General features: G+C 43.9%; 1 long non-coding RNA gene across 1 annotated transcript in view; it reads left to right on the top strand.

Moving 5' to 3' along the window:
• LOC307181353 overlaps positions 1-12,427 on the top strand; it is an 881,369-nt gene that overhangs the window by 233,367 nt on the left and 635,575 nt on the right. The gene's annotated exons all lie outside the window — the stretch shown is intronic.

Consider the following 12,427-nt stretch of genomic DNA (forward strand, 5'->3'; position numbering starts at 1 on the left):
ACTTGTACTGTAAACGAGGTTCTTGTAAACAGAGGCGTCCCAAACTTTGGGGTGGCTGTGTCTTTTTGATTTTAATTTCCCTATGCTATAGGACCATAAGTGGCAGTGCCCTAGGCTCTGTTGCTTTGTTTTTTAGATGTTTCAGGAAACACCATACACTTCTCCGGAGTGTCTGTTGGCAATTTACATCCCGCCCATCAGCATAACAAGGCTCCCAGTTCTCCATGGCCTGTCCTGCCTTTCTGGATTTTACACTTTTTTCAGATGGCTCTTTTGACCGGGGGGAAGTGAGACTTCATTGTAGTGCAGATTTCCTTTGCAAGCTTGCTTGGTTGGCCAAAAAGGGCGTATGCGTTTTTTCCTGAATATATTCAGGAAAAAACGCATACGCCCTTTTTGGCCAAGTGCATCATTGTGGACGTTCTGCCTCTTTTCCTATGCTTTCAATGCAATTCCAGTCTACCTCCTGAAATCGGTTTCCTGCAATTCTGCCCCGCTTTCAAGTCCTCTTGGCAGCCTTACTTCAGTCTATTTTTGGACGATAGCTGTCATTTATAACTCTGCCGGTTTGTGAATTACAGTGCCCCTGAGCTCCTTTCTTCAACTCGCTTTCTTGTGACCTGGCCGCAACACCGCAGGATGGCTTCAGGCCCTAATCTGGTTCCGGCACGGCACGCTGAGCCTTTGGTTATTTCCTCTTCCTGGTGGGAAATGAGAGTTAAATTTGCCCGTCCAGACACCTCCAGCTAGTCTCTCATTGGTTCTCGCTATTCCTGTTCATCTTCCGCAGAAATTGCAAACTGGGCCAAACAGGAAGTTAAAGGCGCTGACTCTCCAAGTGGGGAGAGTGTTAGTAAAGCGTCTGGAATGTTGCACCCGAGTACCAGGGGAGGAAAACTGAGACATATTTGAACACGTCTCCCGTTCACATGGTTGATCATACTTGGGTTCCACATGCATGTTTTAGCTGAAGGAAGAATACCTTAAACCTGGAGAGTTAAGACCCGTGTAATGGGTACCATGCAATATGACTTCAAAGGGTCTTCATTTTCTCACGGAACCTCTCCAATCCTATCACTGCTGCGTTTATGCCCCTGTACACATGCTTGATTCTCTTTTGGAGACATAGCAATCCATAGGTTTTCCGATACTTACTAGTCAGGTACATTCTTAGGCGTTTAATATGCGGTGTTGAGTCCATTTCGTTGAGCAAGGAGTAGCTCTTGTCTATTCCATATTTGACTTAAGGAACTTTATCTGTGCTCATTTCAATCTCTGGTTTTATGCAGCACCCCAACTCACCTTTACCCTTAAGCAAGCATAAGTTGGTTTTCTAAATTTGAGACCCTGTTCTGTTCTGTAATTCAGTTCCTGTGTAGCCAAGTTTACATTCCGTGTATTACTGATATCTTATGATGTTTCTTTTTCTGTGTGACTTATTTCAGTTAGAATCATCATACCTGAATCCACTCATTGTGATGCTAAGGGCCTGATGACATAGATTTCATTGCTGAGTGATATTGCTTTGTAAGTAAATACCACAACTTCTTTATCCATTTTTCACTTTCTGCGATGTTGAACTTGTACTGTAAACGAGGTTCTTGTAAACAGAGGCGTCCCAAACTTTGGGGTGGCTGTGTCTTTTTGATTTTAATTTCCCTATGTTATAGGACCATAAGTGGCAGTGCCCTACGCTCTGTTGCTTTGTTTTTTAGATGTTTCAGGAAACACCATACACTTCTCCCGAGTGTCTGTTGGCAATTTACATCCCACCCATCAGCATAACAAGGCTCCCAGTTCTCCATGGCCTGTCCTGCCTTTCTGGATTTTACACTTTTTTCAGATGGCCCTTTTGACCGGGGGAAAGTGAGACTTCATTGTAGTGCAGATTTCCTTTGCAAGCTTGCTTGGTTGGCCAAAAAGGGCGTATGCGTTTTTTCCTGAATATATTCAGGAAAAAACGCAAACGCCCTTTTTGGCCAAGTGCATCATTGTGGACGTTCTGCCTCTTTTCCTATGCTTTCAATGCAATTCCAGTCTACCTCGTGAAATCGGTTTCCTGCAATTCTGCCCCGCTTTCAAGTCCTCTTGGCAGCCTTACTTCAGTCTATTTTTGGACGATAGCTGTCATTTATAACTCTGCAAGTTTGTGAATTACAGTGCCCCTGAGCTCCTTTGTTCAACTCGCTTTCTTTTGAGCTGGCCGCAACACCGCAGGATGGCTTCAGGCCCTAATCTTGTTCCGGCACGGCACGCTGAGCCTTTGGTTAATTCCTCTTCCTGGTGGGAAATGAGAGTTAAATTTGCCCGTCCAGACACCTCCAGCTAGCCTCTCATTGGTTCTCGCTATTCCTGTTCATCTTCTGCAGAAATTGCAAACTGGGCCAAACAGGAGGTTAAAGGGACTGACTCTCCAAGTGGGGAGAGTGTTAGTAAAGCGTCTGGAATGTTGCACCCGAGTACCAGGGGAGGAAAACTGAGACATATTTGAACACGTCTCCCGATCACATGGTTGATCATACTCTAGGTTCCACATGCATGTTTTAGCTGAAGGAAGAATACCTTAAACCTGGGTAGTTGAAACCCGTGGAATGGGTACCATGCAATATGACTTCAAAGGGTCTTCATTTGCTCACCGAACCTCTCCAATCCTATCACTGCTGCGTTTATGCCCCTGTACACATGCTTGATTCTCTTTCGGAGACATAGCAATCCATAGGTTTTAAGATACTTACTAGTCAGGTACATTCTTAGGCGTTTAATATGCGGTGTTGAGTCCATTTCGTTGAGCAAGGAGTAGCTCTTGTCTATTCCATATTTGACTTAAGGAACTTTATCTGTGCTCATTTCAATCTCTGGTTTTATGCAGCACCCCAACTCACCTTTACCCTTAAGCAAGCATAAGTTGGTTTTCTAAATTTGAGACTCTGTTCTGTTTTGGAATTCAGTTCCTGTGTAGCCAAGTTTACATTCCGTGTATTAGTGATATCTTATGATGTTTCTTTTTCTGTGTGACTTATTTCAGTTAGAATCATCATACCTGAATCCACTCATTGTGCTGCTAAGGGCCTGATGACATAGATTTCATTGCTGAGTGATATTGCTTTGTAAGTAAATACCACAACTTCTTTATCCATTTTTCACTTTCTGCGATGTTGAACTTGTACTGTAAACGAGGTTCTTGTAAACAGAGCCGTTCCAAACTTTGGGGTGGCTGTGTCTTTTTGATTTTAATTTCCCTAAGCTATAGGACCATAAGTGGAAGTGCCCTAGGTTTTGTTGCTTTGTTTTTTAGATGTTTCAGGAAACAGCATATACTTCTTCCGAGTGGTTGTTGGCAATTTACATCCCGCCCATCAGCATAACAAGGCTCCCAGTTCTCCATGGCCTGTCCTGCCTTTCTGGATTTTACACTTTTTTCAGATGGCCCTTTTGACCGGGGGGAAGTGAGACTTCATTGTAGTGCAGATTTCCTTTGCAAGCTTGCTTGGTTGGCCAAAAAGTGCGTATGCGTTTTTTCCTGAATATATTCAGGAAAAAACACATACGCCCTTTTTGGCCAAGTGCATCATTGTGGACGTTCTGCCTCTTTTCCTATGCTTTCAGTGCAATTCCAGTCTACCTCCTGAAATCGGTTTCCTGCAATTCTGCCCCGCTTTCAAGTCCTCTTGGCAGCCTTACTTCAGTCTATTTTTGGACGATAGCTGTCATTTATAACTCTGCAGGTTTGTGAATTACAGTGCCCCTGAGCTCCTTTGTTCAACTCGCTTTCTTTTGAGCTGGCCGCAACACCGCAGGATGGCTTCAGGCCCTAATCTGGTTCCGGCACGGCACGCTGAGCCTTTGGTTATTTCCTCTTCCTGGTGGGAAATGAGAGTTAAATTTGCCCGTCCAGACACCTCCAGCTAGTCTCTCATTGGTTCTCGCTATTCCTGTTCATCTTCCGCAGAAATTGCAAACTGGGCCAAACAGGAGGTTAAAGGCGCTGACTCTCCAAGTGGGGAGAGTGTTAGTAAAGCGTCTGGAATGTTGCACCCGAGTACCAGGGGAGGAAAACTGAGACATATTTGAACACGTCTCCCGTTCACATGGTTGATCATACTTGGGTTCCACATGCATGTTTTAGCTGAAGGAAGAATACCTTAAACCTGGAGAGTTAAGACCCGTGTAATGGGTACCATGCAATATGACTTCAAAGGGTCTTCATTTGCTCACCGAACATCTCCAATCCTATCACTGCTGCGTTTATGCCCCTGTACACATGCTTGATTCTCTTTTGGAGACATAGCAATCCATAGGTTTTCCGATACTTACTAGTCAGGTACATTCTTAGGCGTTTAATATGCGGTGTTGAGTCCATTTCGTTGAGCAAGGAGTAGCTCTTGTCTATTCCATATTTGACTTAAGGAACTTTATCTGTGCTCATTTCAATCTCTGGTTTTATGCAGCACCCCAACTCACCTTTACCCTTAAGCAAGCATAAGTTGGTTTTCTAAATTTGAGACCCTGTTCTGTTCTGTAATTCAGTTCCTGTGTAGCCAAGTTTACATTCCGTGTATTACTGATATCTTATGATGTTTCTTTTTCTGTGTGACTTATTTCAGTTAGAATCATCATACCTGAATCCACTCATTGTGATGCTAAGGGCCTGATGACATAGATTTCATTGCTGAGTGATATTGCTTTGTAAGTAAATACCACAACTTCTTTATCCATTTTTCACTTTCTGCGATGTTGAACTTGTACTGTAAACGAGGTTCTTGTAAACAGAGGCGTCCCAAACTTTGGGGTGGCTGTGTCTTTTTGATTTTAATTTCCCTAAGCTATAGGACCATAAGTGGCAGTGCCCTAGGCTCTGTTGCTTTGTTTTTTAGATGTTTCAGGAAACACCATACACTTCTCCCAAGTGGTTGTTGGCAATTTACATCCCGCCCATCAGCATAACAAGGCTCCCAGTTCTCCATGGCCTGTCCTGCCTTTCTGGATTTTACACTTTTTTCAGATGGCCCTTTTGACCGGGGGGAAGTGAGACTTCATTGTAGTGCAGATTTCCTTTGCAAGCTTGCTTGGTTGGCCAAAAAGGGCGTATGCGTTTTTTCCTGAATATATTCAGGAAAAAACGCATACGCCCTTTTTGGCCAAGTGCATCATTGTGGACGTTCTGCCTCTTTTCCTATGCTTTCAATGCAATTCCAGTCTACCTCCTGAAATCGGTTTCCTGCAATTCTGCCCCGCTTTCAAGTCCTCTTGGCAGCCTTACTTCAGTCTATTTTTGGACGATAGCTGTCATTTATAACTCTGCAGGTTTGTGAATTACAGTGCCCCTGAGCTCCTTTGTTCAACTCGCTTTCTTTTGAGCTGGCCGCAACACCGCAGGATGGCTTCAGGCCCTAATCTGGTTCCGGCACGGCATGCTGAGCCTTTGGTTCATTCCTCTTCCTGGTGGGAAATGAGAGTTAAATTTGCCCGTCCAGACACCTCCAGCTAGCCTCTCATTGCTTCTCGCTATTCCTGTTCATCTTCCGCAGAAATTGCAAACTGGGCCAAACAGGAGGTTAAAGGGACTGACTCTCCAAGTGGGGAGAGTGTTAGTAAAGCGTCTGGAATGTTGTACCCGAGTACCATGGGAGGAAAACTGAGACATATTTGAACACGTCTCCCGATCACATGGTTGATCATACTCTAGGTTCCACATGCATGTTTTAGCTGAAGGAAGAATACCTTAAACCTGGGTAGTTGAAACCCGTGGAATGGGTACCATGCAATATGACTTCAAAGGGTCTTCATTTGCTCACCGAACCTCTCCAATCCTATCACTGCTGCGTTTATGCCCCTGTACACATGCTTGATTCTCTTTCGGAGACATAGCAATCCATAGGTTTTAAGATACTTACTAGTCAGGTACATTCTTAGGCCTTTAATATGCGGTGTTGAGTCCATTTCGTTGAGCAAGGAGTAGCTCTTGTCTATTCCATATTTGACTTAAGGAACTTTATCTGTGCTCATTTCAATCTCTGGTTTTATGCAGCACCCCAACTCACCTTTACACTTAAGCAAGCATAAGTTGGTTTTCTAAATTTGAGACCCTGTTCTGTTTTGGAATTCAGTTCCTGTGTAGCCAAGTTTACATTCCGTGTATTACTGATATCTTATGATGTTTCTTTTTCTGTGTGACTTATTTCAGTTAGAATCATCATACCTGAATCCACTCATTGTGCTGCTAAGGGCCTGATGACATAGATTTCATTGCTGAGTGATATTGCTTTGTAAGTAAATACCACAACTTCTTTATCCATTTTTCACTTTCTGCGATGTTGAACTTGTACTGTAAACGAGGTTCTTGTAAACAGAGCCGTTCTAAACTTTGGGGTGGCTGTGTCTTTTTGATTTTAATTTCCCTAAGCTATAGGACCATAAGTGGAAGTGCCCTAGGTTCTGTTGCTTTGTTTTTTAGATGTTTCAGGAAACACCATATACTTCTCCCGACTGGTTGTTGGCAATTTACATCCCGCCCATCAGATTAACAAGGCTCCCAGTTCTCCATGGCCTGTCCTGCCTTTCTGGATTTTACACTTTTTTCAGATGGCCCTTTTGACCGGGGGGAAGTGAGACTTCATTGTAGTGCAGATTTCCTTTGCAAGCTTGCTTGGTTGGCCAAAAAGGGCGTATGTGTTTTTTCCTGAATATATTCAGGAAAAAACGCATACGCCCTTTTTGGCCAAGTGCATCATTGTGGACGTTCTGCCTCTTTTCCTATGCTTTCAGTGCAATTCCAGTCTACCTCCTGAAATCGGTTTCCTGCAATTCTGCCCCGCTTTCAAGTCCTCTTGGCAGCCTTACTTCAGTCTATTTTTGGACGATAGCTGTCATTTATAACTCTGCAGGTTTGTGAATTACAGTGCCCCTGAGCTCCTTTCTTCAACTTGCTTTCTTGTGACCTGGCCGCAACACCGCAGGATGGCTTCAGGCCCTAATCTGGTTCCGGTACGGCACGCTGAGCCTTTGGTTATTTCCTCTTCCTGGTGGGAAATGAGAGTTAAATTTGCCCGTCCAGACTCCTCCAGCTAGTCTCTCATTGGTTCTCGGTATTCCTGTTCATCTTCCGCAGAAATTGCAAACTGGGCCAAACAGGAGGTTAAAGGCGCTGACTCTCCAAGTGGGGAGAGTGTTAGTAAAGCGTCTGGAATGTTGCACCCGAGTACCAGGGGAGGAAAACTGAGACATATTTGAACACGTCACCCGTTCACATGGTTGATCATACTTGGGTTCCACATGCATGTTTTAGCTGAAGGAAGAATACCTTAAACCTGGAGAGTTCAGACCCGTGTAATGGGTACCATGCAATATGACTTCAAAGGGTCTTCATTTGCTCACCGAACCTCTCCAATCCTATCACTGCTGCGTTTATGCCCCTGTACACATGCTTGATTCTCTTTCGGAGACATAGCAATCCATAGGTTTTAAGATACTTACTAGTCAGGTACATTCTTAGGCGTTTAATATGCGGTGTTGAGTCCATTTCGTTGAGCAAGGAGTAGCTCTTGTCTATTCCATATTTGACTTAAGGAACTTTATCTGTGCTCATTTCAATCTCTGGTTTTATGCAGCACCCCAACTCACCTTTACCCTTAAGCAAGCATAAGTTGGTTTTCTAAATTTGAGACCCTGTTCTGTTCTGTAATTCAGTTCCTGTGTAGCCAAGTTTACATTCCGTGTATTAGTGATATCTTATGATGTTTCTTTTTCTGTGTCTTACTTCAGTTAGAATCATCATACCTGAATCCACTCATTGTGCTGCTACGGGCCTGATGACACAGATTTCATTGCTGAGTGATATTGCTTTGTAAGTAAATACCACAAGTTCTTTATCCATTTTTCACTTTCTGCGATGTTGAACTTGTACTGTAAACGAGGTTCTTGTAAACAGAGCCGTTCCAAACTTTGGGATGGCTGTGTCTTTTTGATTTTAATTTCCCTAAGCTATAGGACCATAAGTGGAAGTGCCCTAGGTTCTGTTGCTTTGTTTTTTACATGTTTCAGGAAACACCATACACTTCTCCCGAGTGGTTTTTGGCAATTTACATCCCGCCCATCAGCATAACAAGGCTCCCAGTTCTCCATGGCCTGTCTTGCCTTTCTGGATTTTACACTTTTTTCAGATGGCCCTTTTGACCGGGGGGAAGTGAGACTTCATTGTAGTGCAGATTTCCTTTGCAAACTTGCTTGGTTGGCCAAAAAGGGCGTATGCGTTTTTTCCTGAATATATTCAGGAAAAAACGCATACGCCCTTTTTGGCCAAGTGCATCATTGTGGACGTTCTGCCTCTTTTCCTATGCTTTCAATGCAATTCCAGTCTACCTCCTGAAATCGGTTTCCTGCAATTCTGCCCCGCTTTCAAGTCCTCTTGGCAGCCTTACTTCAGTCTATTTTTGGACGATAGCTGTCATTTATAACTCTGCAGGTTTGTGAATTACAGTGCCCCTGAGCTCCTTTCTTCAACTCGCTTTCTTTTGAGCTGGCCGCAACACCGCAGGGTGGCTTCAGGCCCTAATCTTGTTCTGGTACGGCACGCTGAGCTTTTGGTTATTTCCTCTTCCTGGTGGGAAATGAGAGTTAAATTTGCCCGTCCAGACACCTCCAGCTAGCCTCTCATTGGTTCTCGCTATTCCTGTTCATCTTCCGCAGAAATTGCAAACTGGGCCAAACAGGATGTTAAAGGCGCTGACTCTCCAAGTCGGGAGAGTGTTAGTAAAGCGTCTGGAATGTTGCACCCGAGTACCAGGGGAGGAAAACTGAGACATATTTGAACACGTCTCCCGTTCACATGGTTGATCATACTTGGGTTCCACATGCATGTTTTAGCTGAAGGAAGAATACCTTAAACCTGGAGAGTTGAGACCCGTGGAATGGGTACCATGCAATATGACTTCAAAGGGTCTTCATTTGCTCACCGAACCTCTCCAATCCTATCACTGCTGCGTTTATGCCCCTGTACACATGCTTGATTCTCTTTCGGAGACATAGCAATCCATAGGTTTTAAGATACTTACTAGTCAGGTACATTCTTAGGCGTTTAATATGCGGTGTTGAGTCCATTTCGTTGAGCAAGGAGTAGCTCTTGTCTATTCCATATTTGACTTAAGGAACTTTATCTGTGCTCATTTCAATCTCTGGTTTTATGCAGCACCCCAACTCACCTTTACCCTTAAGCAAGCATAAGTTGGTTTTCTAAATTTGAGTCCCTGTTCTGTTCTGTAATTCAGTTCCTGTGTAGCCAAGTTTACATTCCGTGTATTACTGATATCTTATGATGTTTCTTTTTCTGTGTGACTTACTTCAGTTAGAATCATCATACCTGAATCCACTCATTGTGCTGCTAAGTGCCTGATGACACAGATTTCATTGCTGAGTGATATTGCTTTGTAAGTAAATACCACAACTTCTTTATCCATTTTTCACGTTCTGCGATGTTGAACTTGTACTGTAAACGAGGTTCTTGTAAACAGAGGCGTCCCAAACTTTGGGGTGGCTGTGTCTTTTTGATTTTAATTTCCCTAAGCTATAGGACCATAAGTGGAAGTGCCCTAGGTTCTGTTGCTTTGTTTTTTAGATGTTTCAGGAAACACCATACACTTCTCCCGAGTGGTTGTTGGCAATTTACATCCCGCCCATCAGCATAACAAGGCTCCCAGTTCTCCATGGCCTGTCCTGCCTTTCTGGATTTTACACTTTTTTCAGATGGCCCTTTTGACCGGGGGGAAGTGAGACTTCATTGTAGTGCAGATTTCCTTTGCAAGCTTGCTTGGTTGGCCAAAAAGGGCGTATGCGTTTTTTCCTGAATATATTCAGGAAAAAACGCATACGCCCTTTTTGGCCAAGTGCATCATTGTGGACGTTCTGCCTCTTTTCCTATGCTTTCAATGCAATTCCAGTCTACCTCCTGAAATCGGTTTCCTGCAATTCTGCCCCGCTTTCAAGTCCTCTTGGCAGCCTTACTTCAGTCTATTTTTGGACGATAGCTGTCATTTATAACTCTGCAGGTTTGTGAATTACAGTGCCCCTGAGCTCCTTTCTTCAACTCGCTTTCTTGTGACCTGGCCGCAACACTGCAGGATGGCTTCAGGCCCTAATCTGGTTCCGGTCGGCACACTGAGCCTTTGGTTATTTCCTCTTCCTGGTGGGAAATGAGAGTTAAATTTGCCCGTCCAGACACCTCCAGCTAGCCTCTCATTGGTTCTCGCTATTCCTGTTCATCTTCCGCAGAAATTGCAAACTGGGCCAAACAGGAGGTTAAAGGCGCTGACTCTCCAAGTGGGGAGAGTGTTAGTAAAGCGTCTGGAATGTTGCACCCGAGTACCAGGGGAGGAAAACTGAGACATATTTGAACACGTCTCCCGTTCACATGGTTGATCATACTTGGGTTCCACATGCATGTTTTAGCTGAAGGAAGAATACCTAAAACCTGGGTAGTTGAAACGCGTGGAATGGGTACCATGCAATATGACTTCAAAGGGTCTTCATTTGCTCACCGAACCTCTCCAATCCTATCACTGCTGCGTTTATGCCCCTGTACACATGCTTGATTCTCTTTCGGAGACATAGCAATCCATAGGTTTTAAGATACTTACTAGTCAGGTACATTCTTAGGCGTTTAATATGCGGTGTTGAGTCCATTTCGTTGAGCAAGGAGTAGCTCTTGTCTATTCCATATTTGGCTTAAGGAACTTTATCTGTGCTCATTTCAATCTCTGGTTTTATAAAACAACCCAACTCACCTTTCCCCTTAAGCAAGCATAAGTTGGTTTTCTAAATTTGAGACCCTGTTCTGTTTTGGAATTCAGTTCCTGTGTAGCCAAGTTTACATTCCATGTATTACTGATATCTTATGATGTTTCTTTTTCTGTGTGACTTATTTCAGTTAGAATCATCGTACCTGAATCTACTCATTATGCTGCTACGGGCCTGATGACATAGATTTCATTGCTGAGTGATACTGCATTGTACGTAAGTACCACAAGTTCTTTATCCATTTTTCACTTTCTGCAATGTTGAACTTGTACTGTAAACGAGGTTCTTGTAAACAGAGCCGTTCCAAACTTTGGGGTGGCTGTGTCTTTTTGATTTTAATTTCCCTAAGCTATAGGACCATAAGTGGAAGTGCCCTAGGCTCTGTTGCTTTGTTTTTTAGATGTTTCAGGAAACACCATACACTTCTCCCGAGTGTCTGTTGGCAATTTACATCCCGCCCATCAGCATAACAAGGCTCCCAGTTCTCCATGGCCTGTCCTGCATTTCTGGATTTTACACTTTTTTCAGATGGCCCTTTTGACCGGGGGGAAGTGAGACTTCATTGTAGTGCAGATTTCCTTTGCAAGCTTGCTTGGTTGGCCAAAAAGTGCGTATGCGTTTTTTCCTGAATATATTCAGGAAAAAACGCATACGCCCTTTTTGGCCAAGTGCATCATTGTGGACGTTCTGCCTCTTTTCCTATGCTTTCAATGCAATTCCAGTCTACCTCCTGAAATCGGTTTCCTGCAATTCTGCCCTGCTTTCAAGTCCTCTTGGCAGCCTTACTTCAGTCTATTTTTGGACGATAGCTGTCATTTATAACTCTGCAGGTTTGTGAATTACAGTGCCCCTGAGCTCCTTTCTTCAACTCGCTTTCTTGTGACCTGGCCGCAACACCGCAGGATGGCTTCAGGACCTAATCTGGTTCCGGCACGGCACGCTGAGCCTTTGGTTAATTCCTCTTCCTGGTGGGAAATGAGAGTTAAATTTGCCCGTCCAGACACCTCCAGCTAGCCTCTCATTGGTTCTCGCTATTCCTGTTCATCTTCCGCAGAAATTGCAAACTGGGCCAAACAGGAGGTTAAAGGGACTGACTCTCCAAGTCGGGAGAGTGTTAGTAAAGCGTCTGGAATGTTGCACCCGAGTACCAGGGTACAAAAACTGAGACATATTTGAACACGTCTCCCGATCACATGGTAGATCATACTCTAGGTTCCACATGCATGTTTTAGCTGAAGGAAGAATACCTTAAACCTGGGTAGTTGAAACCCGTGGAATGGGTACCATGCAATATGACTTCAAAGTGTCTTCATTTGCGCACCGAACCTCTCCAATCCTATCACTGCTGCGTTTATGCCCCTGTACACATGCTTGATTCTCTTTTGGAGACATAGCAATCCATACGTTTTAAGATACTTACTAGTCAGGTACATTCTTAGGCGTTTAATATGCGGTGTTGAGTCCATTTCGTTGAGCAAGGAGTAGCTCTTGTCTATTCCATATTTGGCTTAAGGAACTTTATCTGTGCTCATTTCAATCTCTGGTTTTATGCAGCACCCCAACTCACCTTTCCCCTTAAGCAAGCATAAGTTGGTTTTCTAAATTTGAGACCCTGTTCTGTTCTGTAATTCAGTTCCTG

This window comes from Stenella coeruleoalba (assembly GCF_951394435.1).
Source record: "Stenella coeruleoalba genome assembly, contig: scaffold_48, whole genome shotgun sequence".
Taxonomy (NCBI): domain Eukaryota; kingdom Metazoa; phylum Chordata; class Mammalia; order Artiodactyla; family Delphinidae; genus Stenella; species Stenella coeruleoalba.